The sequence below is a fragment of the Microtus pennsylvanicus genome, chromosome 18 (assembly GCF_037038515.1).
Source record: "Microtus pennsylvanicus isolate mMicPen1 chromosome 18, mMicPen1.hap1, whole genome shotgun sequence".
Taxonomy (NCBI): Eukaryota; Metazoa; Chordata; class Mammalia; order Rodentia; family Cricetidae; genus Microtus; species Microtus pennsylvanicus.
The window spans coordinates 39,525,721-39,541,967 of record NC_134596.1 but is presented as its reverse complement, the minus strand read 5'-3'; the positions used below and the strand labels follow the sequence as shown (position 1 = coordinate 39,541,967).

Here is a 16,247-nt window from a genome sequence, read left to right as displayed (position 1 = left end):
ATGGATGGAGGGAGCACCTGTGGGCTCATCTCATCCCATCCTCTCCTTCTCCCTCAGCTCAGAATAACACAGCCTCTTTCCTGCTGGCTCAGCATGAACAAAACCTGAAGGAGAACCTAGGCTTGCCTCTGCACTGCCCCTCCCACCCACCAGCAGTGCCCTGCAGTGCCCTTAAGTCTGTGTTCTAGGCCTGGCTCCATTCTTAAGGCGGCAACATTTGCTGGGTTGGGAAGATGAGCCCAGCAGGATGGGCCCTGGAAACGAAACTATGTGGAATTACTAGAGGAACAAAGAATTAAAAAAATTCTGGGGGAGGGGCCTGTGCTCTTGGTGCACAGCCATGGTTAGGATGGTCTAGCAGGGAAGGGGAGGCTGAAGGGGAGGAGGAGGTGGGGGTTTCTGATTGAGAGAACTCGCTAAAAGGTTTGAGCATGGACAGACACCGGCTTCCCCAGTACTTCCCGGGGTTCTCCAGGTCCAACCCAGGTGTCCGTGGGAATCTCTGACAGACAGCAAGAAAGGCTCTGCACTTCTGACACCCTTTCATCTCTGAAATTCCATACGCCTGTGAAATATGTGCAAATCCCAACAGCAATATAAAGGCATATTCCCTGCTCATTGTTCTTAGGGAGGAAAAAAACCTTTATTATAAAGTAAATGGAGACGAAGTTACCTCCTATTAGCGCATATTGAAGAGGCAGGGTGGGGGTGGGGGAGCCCTGGTAACATTAAGTCATGAATACTCTGAAGTGGAAGAAAAAAGACTCACTTTTTAAAAAATCTTCTTAAGAGGGTCTAAGAATAGTCCTTCAAAGAGTCCTTGAAGTACGCAATTTTAATTTGGACACATGGTAATTTCAGTCTACCTGTTGGAAAAGACAAGAAAGAAATCAGCCATTGTTGATGTGGATCTCTGTTCTTACAAGTGTCAGGGAAGATGCTGGAAGCTTAGGGGTGGCGTGGAAGAGAAGGGGAGGGCTGGACTGGGGAAGCCACAGCGCTGCAGTAGCCCTAAGCCAAGGCAATGTCCTGTCTGAGCAAGTGTTCAGTCCACCTAGGTGGAACGGATGAACCAGAAGGATGGACAGACAAGGGCTTTTGCCACACTTTGGTACAGAGAGATGCCCTGGAGGCTCGACTTTTCAACTCTGTGGGAGGCTCTGAGTGTACCGTGAGAAACAGTGCTGAAGCCACGTTTGTGGTACCCAGTATGAAGGAGGGATGCTGGGCCAGCTGTGTCTATGGCCAGAGCCCCGACTCTGCTGCTACCCTCAGCTCTGAGCTGGCTGATTTATGACCGCCGGTGTTCTTAAATTGGACACATAGACCATTCATTAATTTTTAGTCCTTTTCTCTTTCTAATATAAGCACCGACGACCATAAATTCCCCTCTAAGTGTTGTTTTGGCTGTGTTCCACAACTTTTGATATTTAATATTTCCTTGATTGCTCATTTATAACTGTTTTATAATTTCTACTGTCATTTCTTTTTGACCCATGAGTGACTTAGTAGTATGTCTGTAAAAATCTCTCAATACAGTTTTTGTTTTGTTTTTAGAAACCCCTCATTTTCCTGTTATCAGCTTTTAGCTTAATTGCATTGTGGTGAGAGAATGTGTTCTGTAGGATTCAGATTCCTTGAAATTTATTGGGAAATGGTTTATGAACGAAAATGTAGTCAACTTTGGTAAATGTTTCACGTATGCTTAGAATGTTTATGCATTTTCTGGTGTGACCTCAGGCCAGCTTCTTTTTTCCTTCCTGCCTTTCTATCTTCTTTCCTTCTTTCTCCCTCCTTCCCTCCCTCCCACCCAGGGCCTCATGCAGCCCAGGCTGGCCTCAAACCCACTAAGTAGTTAAAGATGACCTTTAACACCTGTTCTTCCTGCCTCCACCTCCAGAGTGCTAAGTGGGACATAAACTTTGTGTATGCTGGGTGAGCACTCTGGCCGCAGACCCACTCAGAAGCCCTGTCTGCATTTCTATTTCCTTACCCTGGAAAGAGACTGTGAGCAACACACATAACTCCCTCTTAAAGGTAATAATGACTTTCAGTTCTGGTGACAATAAATCAACAGACAATAACAACAACAAAACAAACAAGAAGACAAAAAGAATCGCAAGGAACACAAGAGAAAGCAGTCCAGGTGGGGCTAGCTTTTGTTGATAATAATATTGCCAGCAGCATCTTGGGCTCGCCAAGCACTCGGATTTTCTAAATAATGACCACATCTGTCATGGGGTCTGAAGCGAAGTCGTGGTGTTGCTCAGAGAAGTAGGGGGTAGGGTACTGCCAATGAAGCTGGTGACGTGGGACACTATGGTTAGTCCCTCTGCCGAGTACTGGAACCCAGACCTCTCCACTGCTTCCTTCTGTCACTCCTTGCCCAGTTCCGTTACATCTTCTCACTCACTGTCCTCGAGATCCACCTTCCTGATCACCTCCAAGGCTAACCTCATTTTGAACCTGTTTCCTTCCAAGATTGCATTCTGACAAGGTTTTAATAGACCACTCCAGGAGGTAAATTCAGAGAGACAATCTCCTTGGCAGGTGTAATTCTGGAGCAGGGCTGGGGTTAGGTAGTGGGTGGCAAGCAGAGAAGCCCTGAATTGACTGAGTTTCAACACTCTTCCCTCAGCAAGCACCTTCCCATGACCTTGTCCCCTCCCCCGTCCCATGCTCTTTTCTCCCCGGAGCTTAGCTGAAAGAGCTGTCTGTATCTCTCTTCTACACCTACGCTCTTCACAGAGCACAGTGGTGCGGCTCTCACCCTAGGAACAATCTCATCAGGATCGCGATGATGTCACTGCAAATTATCAATTCACGGTGGCGTCTCTGAGTCATCTTTGGCAGGAGCCAGCCACCCTTCCGGAAACTGTCCTGCCTCAGCATTTATGCCACCAGCTTTCCCCAGCCCTTTTTCTCTTCTAAGAAATCTCCTACAGCTTGAATTCGAATTTCTATAACTTCATTAGAATCATTTAAGAAAAAACAATGACCCTAGAGCACTGTTAATTACTTACACACCACGTCCATGCCGGTTATGTGTCTAACACTGTTTTGTTTCTCTCCATACAATAACCACCAGAGGTAGATGTTACTATTTATATTTTCCAGATGAGGAAAGAGAAGCCTAGAAAAGTTTTATAAACTCCTAGGACCACTCAGCTGAGACCTGGCAGATTAGGCGTGAAGCTCCAGTTCCATCTAATCTACATCATGTGGGGTCAGCTGCAGGGGTTCTCACTTCTCTTCCCCTCCTAGCTCTTTGTCTCTGTGATTACTACCGCTCTCCCCCTTCCCTCCCCAGTACTATGTATCCTCGCCCCCCTCCCACCAACCCCTTCCCACCTTTTCTTTTCCCTGCCTCCATTAGAAGACCTCTGGTCTGCAAACCATTCCTTGGTCCAGGCTCTGCTCCTATGTCCTTCCTCATTGCTCTTGCCAAGCCTAGTCAAGGAAACTATTCCCATCCTCCATTGTAAAAAATCTGCACACCAAGCTACCCATTGGGCCCTCTCTTCCCCAGGAATTGCACAGACAGAGCAGAAGTTTCTTTGTTTTTTTTTTTTTCCCCAAAAGTAGTCTACGTACTAGAAGCAACCAAACAAAGGAATTTGTTCTCAGAGAATTTCTTCTTCTTCTTCTTCTTCTTCTTCTTCTTCTTCTTCTTCTTCTTCTTCTTCTTCTTCTTCTTCTTCTTCTTCTTCTCCTCCTCCTCCTCCTCCTCCTCCTCCTCCTCCTCCTCCTCCTCCTCCTCTTGCTCCTGCTCCTCCTCCCCTTCTTCCCACTCCTCCTCCTTTTGATTGTTGTTCTTTATTTTATTCATTTATTTTATGGATATGAGTGTTTTGCCTGTATGTTACCACATGCATGTCTGGGACCCACGGAGGTAAGAAGAAGGCATGGGCTCCTATAAAACTGGAGTCACAGATGGTTGTGTGTTGCAAGTGGATGCTGAGATTTGAGACAGAGCCCTTGAGAAGAGCATCAAGTGATGACCCAGCCATCCTAAGGATTTCACCCTTTGAAAAATTAACCAAGCTGTTGTTCAAATGGAAAGGATTTTACTAGAAGTCGTAGTGCTTGGGTAAGGGAGGAGATCTGCTCAGCACTTGGGCATAGATACCATTCACATGATTTGGCCAGGACAGTTGCCAAGGTTACTAAACCAAGTCTTGTCAATTTCCTTACCCAATTGTCACATTAAAAATCCTATTTACACATCAAGCCACTCTCAAACGCCTCCTCATTCTTGAGAGATTTGACTTCTCCTACCCTAAGAGGTGTAAATGAACCAGCTTTCACTCAGGGTGTCTTTGATGGCTAAATCACACTGGGCATTCCATCATCCATCACGAACGTCACAGTTCAAGGGGAACCACAGCATCCTCCTGCCAGCCCTCCCCTCCCTCTCTGAGCCTCCAGGCTCAGAGGTGCGTTCAATTCATTCTTGGTGCATTCAGAACCAGACCTAGAGTTTGGCACGCAAATATCAGCAAGTGACTGGAACAAGATGGCACTGGTCTCCAAAAACCACCAAATGTGAGTCTCAGGGGGATGAAAATGGAAACGGGGGGCACTACCAAAGGACCAAATCCATCCAAAGTCATGAGGATCCCAAATCAAATGGGGAGGATGTTTGCTCTGGGCATGAAACTACTGAGAACCCACACACTGTGGCTCACAAACACGTCAGTGAGCTGGCTGTTGACCCCCTCCAGGTGAACCAAGCATTGGAAGTCCTACATTCAGACACATCCCGGTTCCCACAGTCAAAAGATCAGAGTCAGCACTTGGAAAGTAGAAAGGGCTTCAGGCAGAGTCACGACGGCCAACTCCCTTCACAGAGGTGCAGCAGGGGCACAAGAGGGCAGTGTCCATGAAGCTCCCTGTCCCCTCCCAGAGTGGCAAATGAAGCCTCCAGGAAGCCAAGTGCTTTGGGTATCACTAAAAATAAACTCCCCAAACTTCATCTCGATACATTGCAGCTGTGATTCACGGCGTCTAGAGCTTCACGTGGTATAATGAGCAAACGGATTACAATGATTTATTTTTGGTTTCAAAGCTGCACTGAACACAACCTTCCAGTAGAATGGGAAAAGAAGAGGCCGGGAGCCAGCCACATTCCTCCAGCCCCTTTCCTTCCAAAGCCATAATTTCCATGCTGGCAGGCGTCCACCTACTGATGTCCAGTGGACATGCCATGAGACAGGACAGAAGCTCTGGGTTCTGGTGTCCCTGGAAAGTATGACTTTGAAGATAAAGCCTCTGACAGGGTTTGCTCTTTAGGAACTGGGAAGATGCCTAAATCACCGTTTATATATGGGGAAACCCAAAGGAGTTTGCTATGGAAGGAAAAAGAGACACAAGCCTTAAGTGTATCTCTCGAAACATTAGCATGTACTAAGGCAAACATAGCCAAGACTAATTGCACGGAGGGATTCCCTCTACAAACACCGATGAGTTTCCAGGACAGCTTCCCTCAGCTTGCCTCGGCACAGGGAAGCCTATTATGACGGTTTAGGAGAGGATGGCGCCCAGAGAGGCTGGGCCATGCAGCTGAAGGAAGACAGCACTGGGCTTGGAGCAGAATTGTTGGGGTTTCCGTTCCTTCCATGTGCCAGGAATAACAGCCCCCCTGAGTGCTTTTTATTAAACGGCCATAATGAGTAACTACATCAGCGGATTGTTCCGTCGCTTGAAACGAGAAAAAGAGTGGGAAAGGGTTTTTTTTTAATAAATTAATAGTAGAGATTTTTGTCACGCAAATAAATTCCAAAATAGTTCTTTCTTTCACACGCCTGTGCGTACATGTTTGGAAGTGTGTAGTTGCTCATGTGTGTTTGCGCACAAGTAGGTACATTCTGAGTACTGTTCTCTAGCTTAATTTTTCAGGCATGCCAGCCCGCAAGCTCCAGGCATCTCCTTGTCCCTGCCTCTCATGCCCTGAGATGACAGGCATATGCCACCTCCTGTATGTAGGTGCTGGGGTCTCAAACTCAGGTCTTCATGTATAGCAAGCATATTACTGACGGAGCAAACTCCCGAGGGCCCCCAAAGGGTCTTTTAGTTGAGGACTTTATCTTTCCAAGGTCCTATGGAATGTTCTGGGGCCAAGGACAGAGCAACTGAAAGCCTGGAAGGTTATCTTCTCTAGTTTCCTGCATGGTGCCCTGGCAGAGACAGGTCTCCCAGCAGAGCTATCTGGAGCCAGGACAGAGGACCGGGTTTCAGGTCAAAGCATCAATAGCTTGCCTGCCTCTCTAGAGCGCTCCACCCTTACACAGGCCGAGTCTCCCAAACACTGACACCGGATAGAGGAGTGTTCCTCACAGAGAGGGAGGGAAGGCAGCATCTGCCCAGCACCACGGCCAAGCCTGCCACCTCCAGAATGCTCTGTCACCCACACCGTGCATGCACACTGGGAAGCCTCTTCTCTCCCTGACTCTCTAACTTGGCCACCTAAATAAGGCGCTGGCTTTCAAGGCCACTCCCTAGCGGTCTCTAAGACGAGAGCGCATCAGTGCCTCGGTCTGTAATTGGGAAACCCCAGACCTGCCTGAGTCTCCTAACAACTCTCACAGCCAAGCATGGTGGGCATAGCACGTCTTTAATCCCAGCACTCGGGAGGCAGAGGGTCTCTAAGTTTGAGGCCAGTCTGGTTCACAGAACAAGTTCCAGGACAGCCAGGGCTACACAGAGAAACCCTGTCTGGAAAAACAAAAACAAAACAAACAAAATTCAAAAACACTCCCCCCCAAACAAAACAAAACCCAGAATGGTGGCCTTAAGAGCTTTAGAAGATGAGAAGAACTGGAAGGATTGGATTCGGTGTTCAAGATCGCTCATAAACATCACCCATCTATCAGCTACCACACGGCTCCATCCAAGACTCAAAGACTTGTGTGCCTTCTTCGAGAAACACCTCTCTCTGCACTCTTAGTCCCACTTAGACTGAGTACCTGGGGCAGCCTCACTACACCCACACCAGATTGCCCGTCATCCTCACCTCCATTCTTCAGAATCCTGCAATCCCACACCCATCTCATCGACTTTTTTTTAAAGAATTGTTTATTTATTATGTATACAGTGTTCTGCTGCAGGCCAGAAGAGGGCACCAGATCTCACTATAGATGGTTGTGAGCCACCATGTGGTTGCTGGGACTTGAACTCAGGACCTCTGGAAGAGCAGCCAGTGCTACAGCTCCTCTCACTGACTTTTAAAAACTGGTTTGAGCACTGTGGGTTGAACGCAGGGCCTTATAGGTGAGTGCCCTTTCATGCTACTTTCCAGCTGCTTTTACTTTTTATTTTGAAATCAGATCCTTGCTATGTGGTCCAGGCTGGCCTTGAATTCACAATCTTGCCCAGCTTCCCATACCTGGAATTTTAGGCCTGTGTCACCAGGCCCTGTGTGAGAGATTCTATAACCAAGGTCTATCTCCTGATTTGAAGGTCAATGCTCTGAGCAGACAGACTCCTGTCCATCCTCCTGGAGTCGGGCACACAGTGAACTCATCACCTCCTGTTTTGCTGATGGTTCTAAAGCAATACGTGGCTCCTAGCAGGGACCTAGTAAAAACTTACAGAGGACATTTCCACGCAAGTCAAGTCATTTTCCGAAGCCGCTGTGGCTTGGCCCTCCCTTCTCCGTCCTCCCCTGCACTTTCCATGTCTTATTTACTCCTGCGACTCAATCATCATCCAGGTGAGCAGTTTGTCTTCCCTGCAGACCACAGCAGCTGAGAGAGGGAAGCAGAGGAGGCCCATGAAGGAAAACCCTGCACCTAGGTTCTTAAAAAGGGACACGTAGCAGCAGAGACCTCAGAACCCATTTCTGGAGCCAAAGCTTCCAGCCTTGAGTTCTGGCTTCCTGGGCATAAAAATGCCTTTCTCTCTCTTCCTCCCCCCCCCCCCCGTTTGGCGTGAAATAAATAGTTAGCCATTAAGATGTAAAATGCTGCTGTCACAGTTCATAGAACAACAGACAGGTTAATATGGGTTCTTAAGATTGTCATTTCCTCGTATTAACCCCGGAGCAACGGCGACCTATCAAAATGCACTGTGGAGGGCTCCGGAAGCCAGCCACTTTTCTACTTTAACAATATTTGATGTTTAAATAACATTTGATGCTTGTTTCCAAGTAGAGTTGGATACGCCGCTTTTTGCCTCCTCCCTGCTTCCTTCCCTCTTTTCTCTCCCCTCCCCCACCTCTTCTTCATTCCTACTCTAAGAATATATTGGCCTTGGGTTTCTCCCAGGGAGATGTTTATGTAGGTTACACTGGCGTTTTGTTCTTGTCTCTAGAGCCCTCTTATCCCAGATTCCTCTTCTTTTTGCTATTCTTTACCTCTTCCCAACTCCCAGGCTGCCACCCATCCTACCTCTGATGCCTGTCATAGAACTAACATAACTCTGAGGACGTTTTAGGTTCTTCCCGGCAAGGGTGGGCTTTATTCTCATGCCAGGTGTAAGCAGTCACAGCTGGCCTGTTCCAGCAGACGGGACGAAGCACTGTGCTCAGAAGAAATGCCTGTGCAGGCTCCAGGGGTGGGATCTGCACTGAGGACCCACCCAGCTTGCAGCCTGAGGAAGTGACATCTGGGCCTGTCCTGCCCATCAGACCATTTCGGTTACAGGGCTAGCTGGTACCCTGGGAGCATCTCTAGAGCAATCCTATGTGTCAAAGGGCTGTTTCTGGGATGTCCATTGGAATCTGGCTTTCCTCTGGCTATGCTGAACTATGCATAATACATGTTTCATAAGAAGTCCTAGAGGGACAAGCCGAAGGGTCAGACATTACCACTATCAAAACTGCTTGTGGTTCATCCAATGGGCAAGGTTCTCAGACCCTAGTGCTCGAACACACTGTTTCTTGTTGTTTTTTCTCCTGGTTCTTCCCACGCTATGCTTCCTTGGAGATCCCTGTTGTCTTTGGGCAGTGGTTTCCTGTCGTACCTGTCTCCAGCATGGGTCTGGGGAAGTGGCCACCTGCCTAGCTCACACATGCAAAGAAGAGTGGATGCATTAATTAATAATCCATGCGTCGACTCTCTGCCTTACTCTCAGAAGAATTTAAGGAACCACAAAGATCAAATGCACATCCAAGGGGCTTTTAATCTAGCAAAATGGCAGACACATGAGCATTGTTAAAGCACAGAAGAGCTGAGATAAAAAGATCTGGATGAGGGCTCTGAAGGAGGGGACGTTCTCTGGTGTCCTTTGGACCAAGCATGACATAAGGGTACACTTAATGGGTGCTTTCTGATTATGTGACATAAGTAGATGGGGAAGACTTGAAGGGCCTTAGAAAGCACAGATTTCAGCAAGGAAGCTTGAAGCCAGAGACAGAAAGAGAGAGAGAGATTGAAAGAGAGATAAAGGTAGAGAAAGAGAGAGACTGTCAAACTAGCAGCTAAGAAATGATCCCGGGTCTCCGGGTGTGGACTAGGAACTCTCAATCCAGTCACTGACGGAATGGGCTATACTGTCTCTACAAGTCCTCAGACTGAATGCTGTCTCTATGAAACCTCAGACTGAATCCTCTGACCAAATGGGCGATCCTGCCCCTATAAAACCTCAGACTGAATCCTGAGCTGTCTCCTCCTGCCTTATATCCCTCTCTCCACCCAACCACATCACTTCCTGTCTCTACTTCCCTAGTGCTGGGATTAAAGGCATGAGCCACCGCCTCTTGGCTCTGTTTCTCTTTTAGACTGTTTAAATTTTCCAGGGTGGCCTTGAACTCACTGAGATCCATCCGCCTCTGCTTCCTGAGTGCTGGGATTAAAGGTGTGCCACCACTGCTTGACCTTTATGGCTAACTAATGTGACTAGCTCTGTATTCTGATCTTAACGCAAGCTTTCTTTGTTAAAGCACAAACAAAATATCTCCACATAGAGTGATAAAGTTGACCTAGAATTTTTCTTTTGGAAATTAGCGGAAGTCCTGGCCCTCAGCTTCTTGGTACACAGGCTCCTGGTTCTCAGCATCCTGGGCCCCAGACTTTTGGTCCTCATGATCTCGGTCTTTGGTTTCTTATTCCCTAGGTTTCTGGTTTTCAATCTCCTGGTTTTGGTTTTTGGCATCCTGTTTTTCAGCCATACACTCAGTGTAGATGACCACCGGCTCTCAGTGATTTCGTTCATGTTGTCTCCCTGGCTGGAAGGCGTTCTCTATTGTCTCAGGTCTTTTATCCACTCCCAAGGCCTTGCCCACACACTTCAGCCACCTCCTCAAGATACTTTTCCCTGACCTACCTTTACTAGGGTCAAGGACTTTCCCAAACACTTCAGCCAGCCACCTCCTCGATACTTTCCCCTGCTCTGCCCTCACTAGGGTCCAGAGGCATTTCTTTCTTTTGTAACCACGCTATGCTGCGTTGGTGGGTTCTATATCCTAAATTCATTATTATGAACTTTTCAAGGCTAGATATTGCTTTTCTATCACTGCAAACCAGCAGTGTGCAAATCAACAAGGACTTGGGAGAATTTGAACTAATTTGAACTAATTAACTATATCAGCATGTATCTAACCAGTATCCTCTTACTAGCCCAGGGCTGCAAGGAAGCGCAGAATAGTCCTTATTGTACCCTTTATTTTGCCAGCAGAGTCCAAACGGGCCCATTCGAAAGCTTCTTCTGTCCTCAGAATTTGTTCTCACTCACACAGGCTCCATGAACCCTGCGCCTACATCCTTGATGTCTACTGAATGCATGGACTTTATGAGGCTGTGCCAACGGACGTGCGCCATCCAAAGGAGGAACATCCACCTTTGCATCATGCTCACAAGCCAGAAGTCTTCCTAGGACCATTAGCTCTGCTCTCTGCATCCTACCATTTTGGTTCTTCAAGGAGGGAACAATGATAGCCTTCTACAAAGTCTGTCAGCTCACAGGAGGTTGCAGAAGCAGGCAAGACCTTGTCTTGGCATAAGACCACCAAGGGCTGAGCTTCAGCTCCGACATGCCAATTCTAAGTCCTCGGCCACTTGTTTATTTCCTGTGAGGAGGCTCTAGGTTCTCGTCTGGAGACCAACATGGACCACAGAACCTTTCTGTCATTGCTGAGACTCTTGGGATATGGAATGTGATGGTGGACTGCCAAGGAGAAGTGGGCTGGGCACTCCTACGTCAATCATTAACCAATAAAATGTCCTATAGAGTTGTCCCCTTGTAACCCGATGAAGATGTTTCTCAGTTGAGGCTCTCTTCTATCAGAGGATTCTAGCTCATGTCAAACTGACAAAACAAAACAAAGCAACTAACCTGGAAATAGCATCAAAGTGACCTTGGACACCGTAACTTCAAGGGTGGAAGAGAATCGAGGTAGGGGTAGGGCATGACCTTCATGTGTGATAAGAAGAAATAAATCTTTGTGTGCCAACTAAACAAGGTTTGGGATCGTCTCTCATCACATCTTCCCTGGTCAATCCTGACTATTGATTCCAAGTTGAAAGAATTGCCTGAACACCAGATAAATACAGTGAGAATAATGGTGTGTGCCCACAGGGCCTTTTTTGGCTCTCCTCCTGTGCAGGAGGTAGTATTGCCTTTACTTAGACAGGGGAACTGAAATCTTAAAGGACTCCGTACCTTCCCCACTATCAGATAACCGCTGTCCCTATGGTCTCCTTCCCATGGTGTCTAGGATCCTAATGTCCTTCCTGTCCCCATCTGTGACGGGGAGGAGAGAGATGCTTCTGTCATTGCACAGTCCTGGGATGCTCATTGTTCACACTCTGTCACTTCAGTTCTCCATTCAACAACTCATTCATTCATTCATTCATTCATTCATCATCCATCCATCCATCCCTTCTTATTCATCTCTCCACATTTTCCCCATATTTACTCATTTATTCATTTTCTGGCTTCTTACCATATTTGTTCACCTTTTCACTCATCGACTCATCTCACTTATCATCTTCATTTTCTCATTTCACTAATGTGCTCGCTCGCTCACTCTTTCCACACATTTCCCCCTCCTTTCCCACTCACAAGCACGTATATGTCCCCTGCCTACCCTCTTATGCCTCCCTCTCTGCTTTTCAGCACAGCACAGCGCCCTACCAGGAAGCCGAACCTCCCTTGGCTAGGTCCATTAGCCCTCCCTTCCAGAACATTCTCTTCCATTTGAACATCAGCTTGCTGAGCCACGCAGGCATGTCTCCTGGTGTGCGGGGGACACGCTTTCTGCTCAGGAACAGATGTTCCTGTAATTACTGTTTTGACTTTCACCCCCTAACGCCAGAACATTCTTTCCACAAATTCCTGCAGCACACAGGAAAGCGAGTAGGAAGCACGGGCAGGGAGCTCGGCGCCTGGGGTGCAGATTCCACGGCATGGTTGGTGCTGGCAGCCAGGCAGGGCATTTGGAGGGCCTCTCTGCTCCAGGATCTGGGGTCTCAGCTGAGCTGGGACAGGCAAACAGGCTCCGAAAAGCAAGATGGTGCCTCCTAGAGAGAAGCATTGACGGATGCCAGGCCTGAGCAGCCTGGTGTTGCTTTACCTTCATGACAAGTCCCGGAGTCAGAGGACGCTTGTTGTCCTGGGGGACACTGTCAACAATATGATGGCAGAGACGGAAATGATACTTTGCTAGCTTCTTGTGTGTGCTGGGTGTTCCTCACACTCTAGGCCACTTGTCCCTCAATGTGGTCTCCCCAGCCTTTCACCCTCCTGAGTTTTAGCTGGTCTCATGTCCTCTCAGCCAAAGACTCCATTTCCCAGATCCCCTTCCTGAGAGATGCATCTAACAAAGTTGTGGCCAATGGGTGTGAGCAGAGATGATTTCTGCAACCTCTCCGATGCGCCCCCGAGATGATGTTGGGTATTCTCCGCTTACCCTCTCTCCACCAGTGGCAGCGAGTGACCCTTAGAGAGAGACAGAGTCACTGCCATCTGACTTTAGGGTTCGGGAAGCGTTACAGGGCATGGAAGAAAAAGAGAGAAGAGGCGCTGGTTCCTGAAGAAGTCAACTTTGTCTCTTGACTCTTAATTTCTCATTTCTGTTCATTTTAGAAAGCAGGCTTTGACTTTACAATGCTGATAAGGGGACAGGATCCCGGACAAGGGGAGAAAGGGGGAGGGAGTGTTGGGACATAGAGACAGGCTTGGCATGGGCTTGCGGGGGAAGCGTGAATAGAAGCTCAGGGCTGGCTGACCATTTGTTCTCTAGACTTGCCCCCCTCAGGGTCTGTATGAGCATGGCCCTAATGTTGGACACAGCAGAGATTCCAAATGAAGAGTCTGGCCTGCCATCCTACCAACCCTGTTGCTGGGTACAGACTTCTCCCCAGTGTGGTGATGCCAAGACCAAACAGAGCAGCAGACAGTGTGCAGGGCTGTAATTTTCTGCTGCTCCTGCCTGGAGGCAGGAGGGACAGAAGGACACACAGGGCATTGGGGAGGACCCAAGACTGTTCATCGTCACACCTGGTAACCTGCTGAGCTGTCCCCACAGCTGTAGAGAAAACTTCCCACCAATGGTATGATCTCAAGTCTTGCCTGCATCCATACCCCTCTGTGGTGTGACTCCCCGGGAGTCCATTCTGCCTCCTGTTAAACCGCTAGGGGAACAGGTCCAGGCCAGCCTACTGCAGATGACGGTAAACCAGTTTCCTCCTATGGTGCTACTTCTTTCTCCTCGGTGACACTCGGCCCTAACAGCTCCAGCAGCTAGGAACCAAAATCCCTAGTTTATCCTCTCTGTTCCTGGGAGAGAGGGAGATGGAGGAGAGGGAGAGAGAGCCCACGCCCACGTTTGTGTATCTGCAGGTCCTTGCATGCACATGCCCATCCGTGCAGAGGACAGAGGCCAACCACACGAGCTCCTCCTCAGGAGAAGTGGCCTGACTGGAGAGCCCCGGGGATCTGCCTGTCCCTGCATCACAGGGACCACATGTGTGCGGCAGCAGCAGGCCCAGCATGTTGTGGACATGGACTCTGGAGGTTAAACTCCAGTCCTCATCTTTGCAAGACAAACACTTCATGGAGGGATGGCTCTTTCCAGCCACAGACGTGATTAGGGTTCAAAAGGAAAGTCCAGCATCTCAAGAACGTATTTAGTCACAGGCCAGAAGAGATGGCTGGTCACTTGGTCTGACATCTGGGGTATGAGTGAGCCTAGCCAGGCATAGTCTAGTCCCACAGGTCTTCTGAGAAGCCCTGAAGATTCAGAAGTCACACCCAGACATGGAGTCCTTGAGAAAGTCCGGAAGTTGCAGGAAGGTGAGGAAACTCTCCCAGCCAGCGATGAGTCTGGTCCTTCTCCTTCCACCCAGCTGCCTCTTTAACCAGCACATTTGTGCAGTAGGAACTGGAGCTTCCCCAGAGACTGTTAATTTGACAAATTTCTGGTCATGCTTCACTCTCAAAGATGGTTTTTGTTACAAGATCCAATGTCAGAGCATATGCTATGATCCCCTTCCCAGAAGCACTGATGAGACCAGGGCTTGACCACAAGTTCCGTAAGGCCAGAGAACAGAGAAAAGGCAAATGTTTTCAACCAGGAGAGTTGCACGCTCAGATTTGCCTCATGTAACCTGCACTTCCCATGCCACACGGGCCCAAAGCCACCTAGACTCTGAACAAAAGAGGTGCTCACCAGGTGATCTGAGTTCTAAATCTGACATATGCCATCTTCTAGACCTTAGCCACATTATTGCACTGCTCTGTCAGATTGGGTATCAAACCATTTAATAAAACCTGGACCATCTCTGGTAGATTCTCAGTGAGTAGAAGCCATGACTTGTTCAACCTGGCACCCAGTATTAGGCACTGCACTGGCTCAGTAAACGGGTATTGATGGTTCCACATGGAGCCGTGATGGTTATTACTCTCCACTGTCAACTTGATTGGCCTGGGAAACACCTAGGCAACTTGTAAAGCACAGCTATGGGTGTCCCTGTGAGCCCATTTCCAGAGACACTTAGATCCTGAGGGCTCGGGCGTGGTCCAACTCACCGATGGGTCGACAGACTATCAGGAGGTGGTGGAACTTTAGAAGGTGGGATTTTTTGGAGAAGCAGCCACTGAAGACATACCCTTCAGATTGTATCTTTCTATGGCCCTTCCTAGGGTGGCTCAGCTATGCTCCCTGTCTCCTATGGTGATACCCACTTCACCGTGCCCTCATGTCTCAGAGCCTCTGAGCCCTAGCAAAACCAAATCCGTCTTCCCTTAAGTTGTTCCCGTCAGGTATTTGATCGTAGCGACAACAGAACTAACACAGAACTGTGTGGGTGTTGTTATTGTTGCTGTGTGTGTCTGAGCCTGTGGGTCCTCCAGCTCGTGTTCATGCCTGCGATGCCAAAGGAAGGCACTGCATGTCTTTCTCTACACCCTCTGTCTTATTGCCTGGAGACAGGGTCTCTCCCCGGGCTGGAAGCTCACCTTTTCCCACGAGGCTGGATGCCAGTCTTCCCCAGGATCCTCGGGTCTCTAAGCCACCAATGCAGGGAGAGGCCGGGGCAGGTGCATCTATGCCTGGCTTTTGGCGTCTGAACTCAGTCCTTTACTCTGGCGTAGTAAACCTTCTTGCTCACTGATTCACGCCCCAGCCCCAGCCCCAGCTTCTGTTCTCTCCCTGCTTGCTACTAAAGCACTGAGCTTCTCTAGTCATTTTGGGCCCTTGGCAGATTCCCTTGGAAGAAGTACAAGTTTACTCCCATTCCACGAAGAGTCACCCTGAGCTTCTGTTATTCCTATCTCGATATTGTTGCCCCTAAGAGATTGGTTTGACTGTGTTCGTATGAGCCCTTTCATGCCTGGTTGTTATGAAAACATGGGGGGAAGGAGACAGTTCAGAATTTGGGAAGAAGACTGGTATCAAGTAGGGGCTGGTGGTATCAAGAGTCTAGTGGGGAACAAGGAACAAATGGGGTACCAGATGGACCCCTTTTCTCTCAAGGGTCATCCTGTCTCAGGAAGCCAGGCCGTAAGACATTACTATCTCAGGATTCTGCTGTTGGATAGATGGCTGCCTGTCCCCAAGGCAAGACAAGTTAGCTGCAGCAGTAACTCAGATCGTCCTGGGCTTTTTCGTATTCAGGAGGGCCAGTGACACCTACTCAGAGTTCACACGTGGACATTCTCACTCCTGGCACCTCCATCACGAGATTGTATCTGGAACTGGGTCTTTGTGGAGGTAGTTTGTTAACTAACGGTGAGGTCAAATCTAGGTAGCATAGGCCTGGAACAAGGAAATGGAAATTTGACTGGGGATGTGAGCCCTGGGGGAGGGG

The 16,247-nt window shown here is 48.6% G+C and overlaps 1 protein-coding gene across 6 annotated transcripts in view; it reads right to left on the bottom strand.

Moving 5' to 3' along the window:
* The window catches only part of Tenm4 (teneurin transmembrane protein 4), a 677,803-nt gene that overhangs the window by 399,891 nt on the left and 261,665 nt on the right, over positions 1-16,247 (bottom strand). The window contains exon 4 of one of the 6 annotated variants that reach the window (XM_075953236.1): positions 770-866. The exons of the other annotated variants lie outside the window; for them this stretch is intronic. The gene's annotated coding sequence lies outside the window, so the exon portion shown is untranslated. The remainder of the gene's footprint in view (positions 1-769; positions 867-16,247) is intronic. 6 annotated transcript variants of the gene reach the window in all.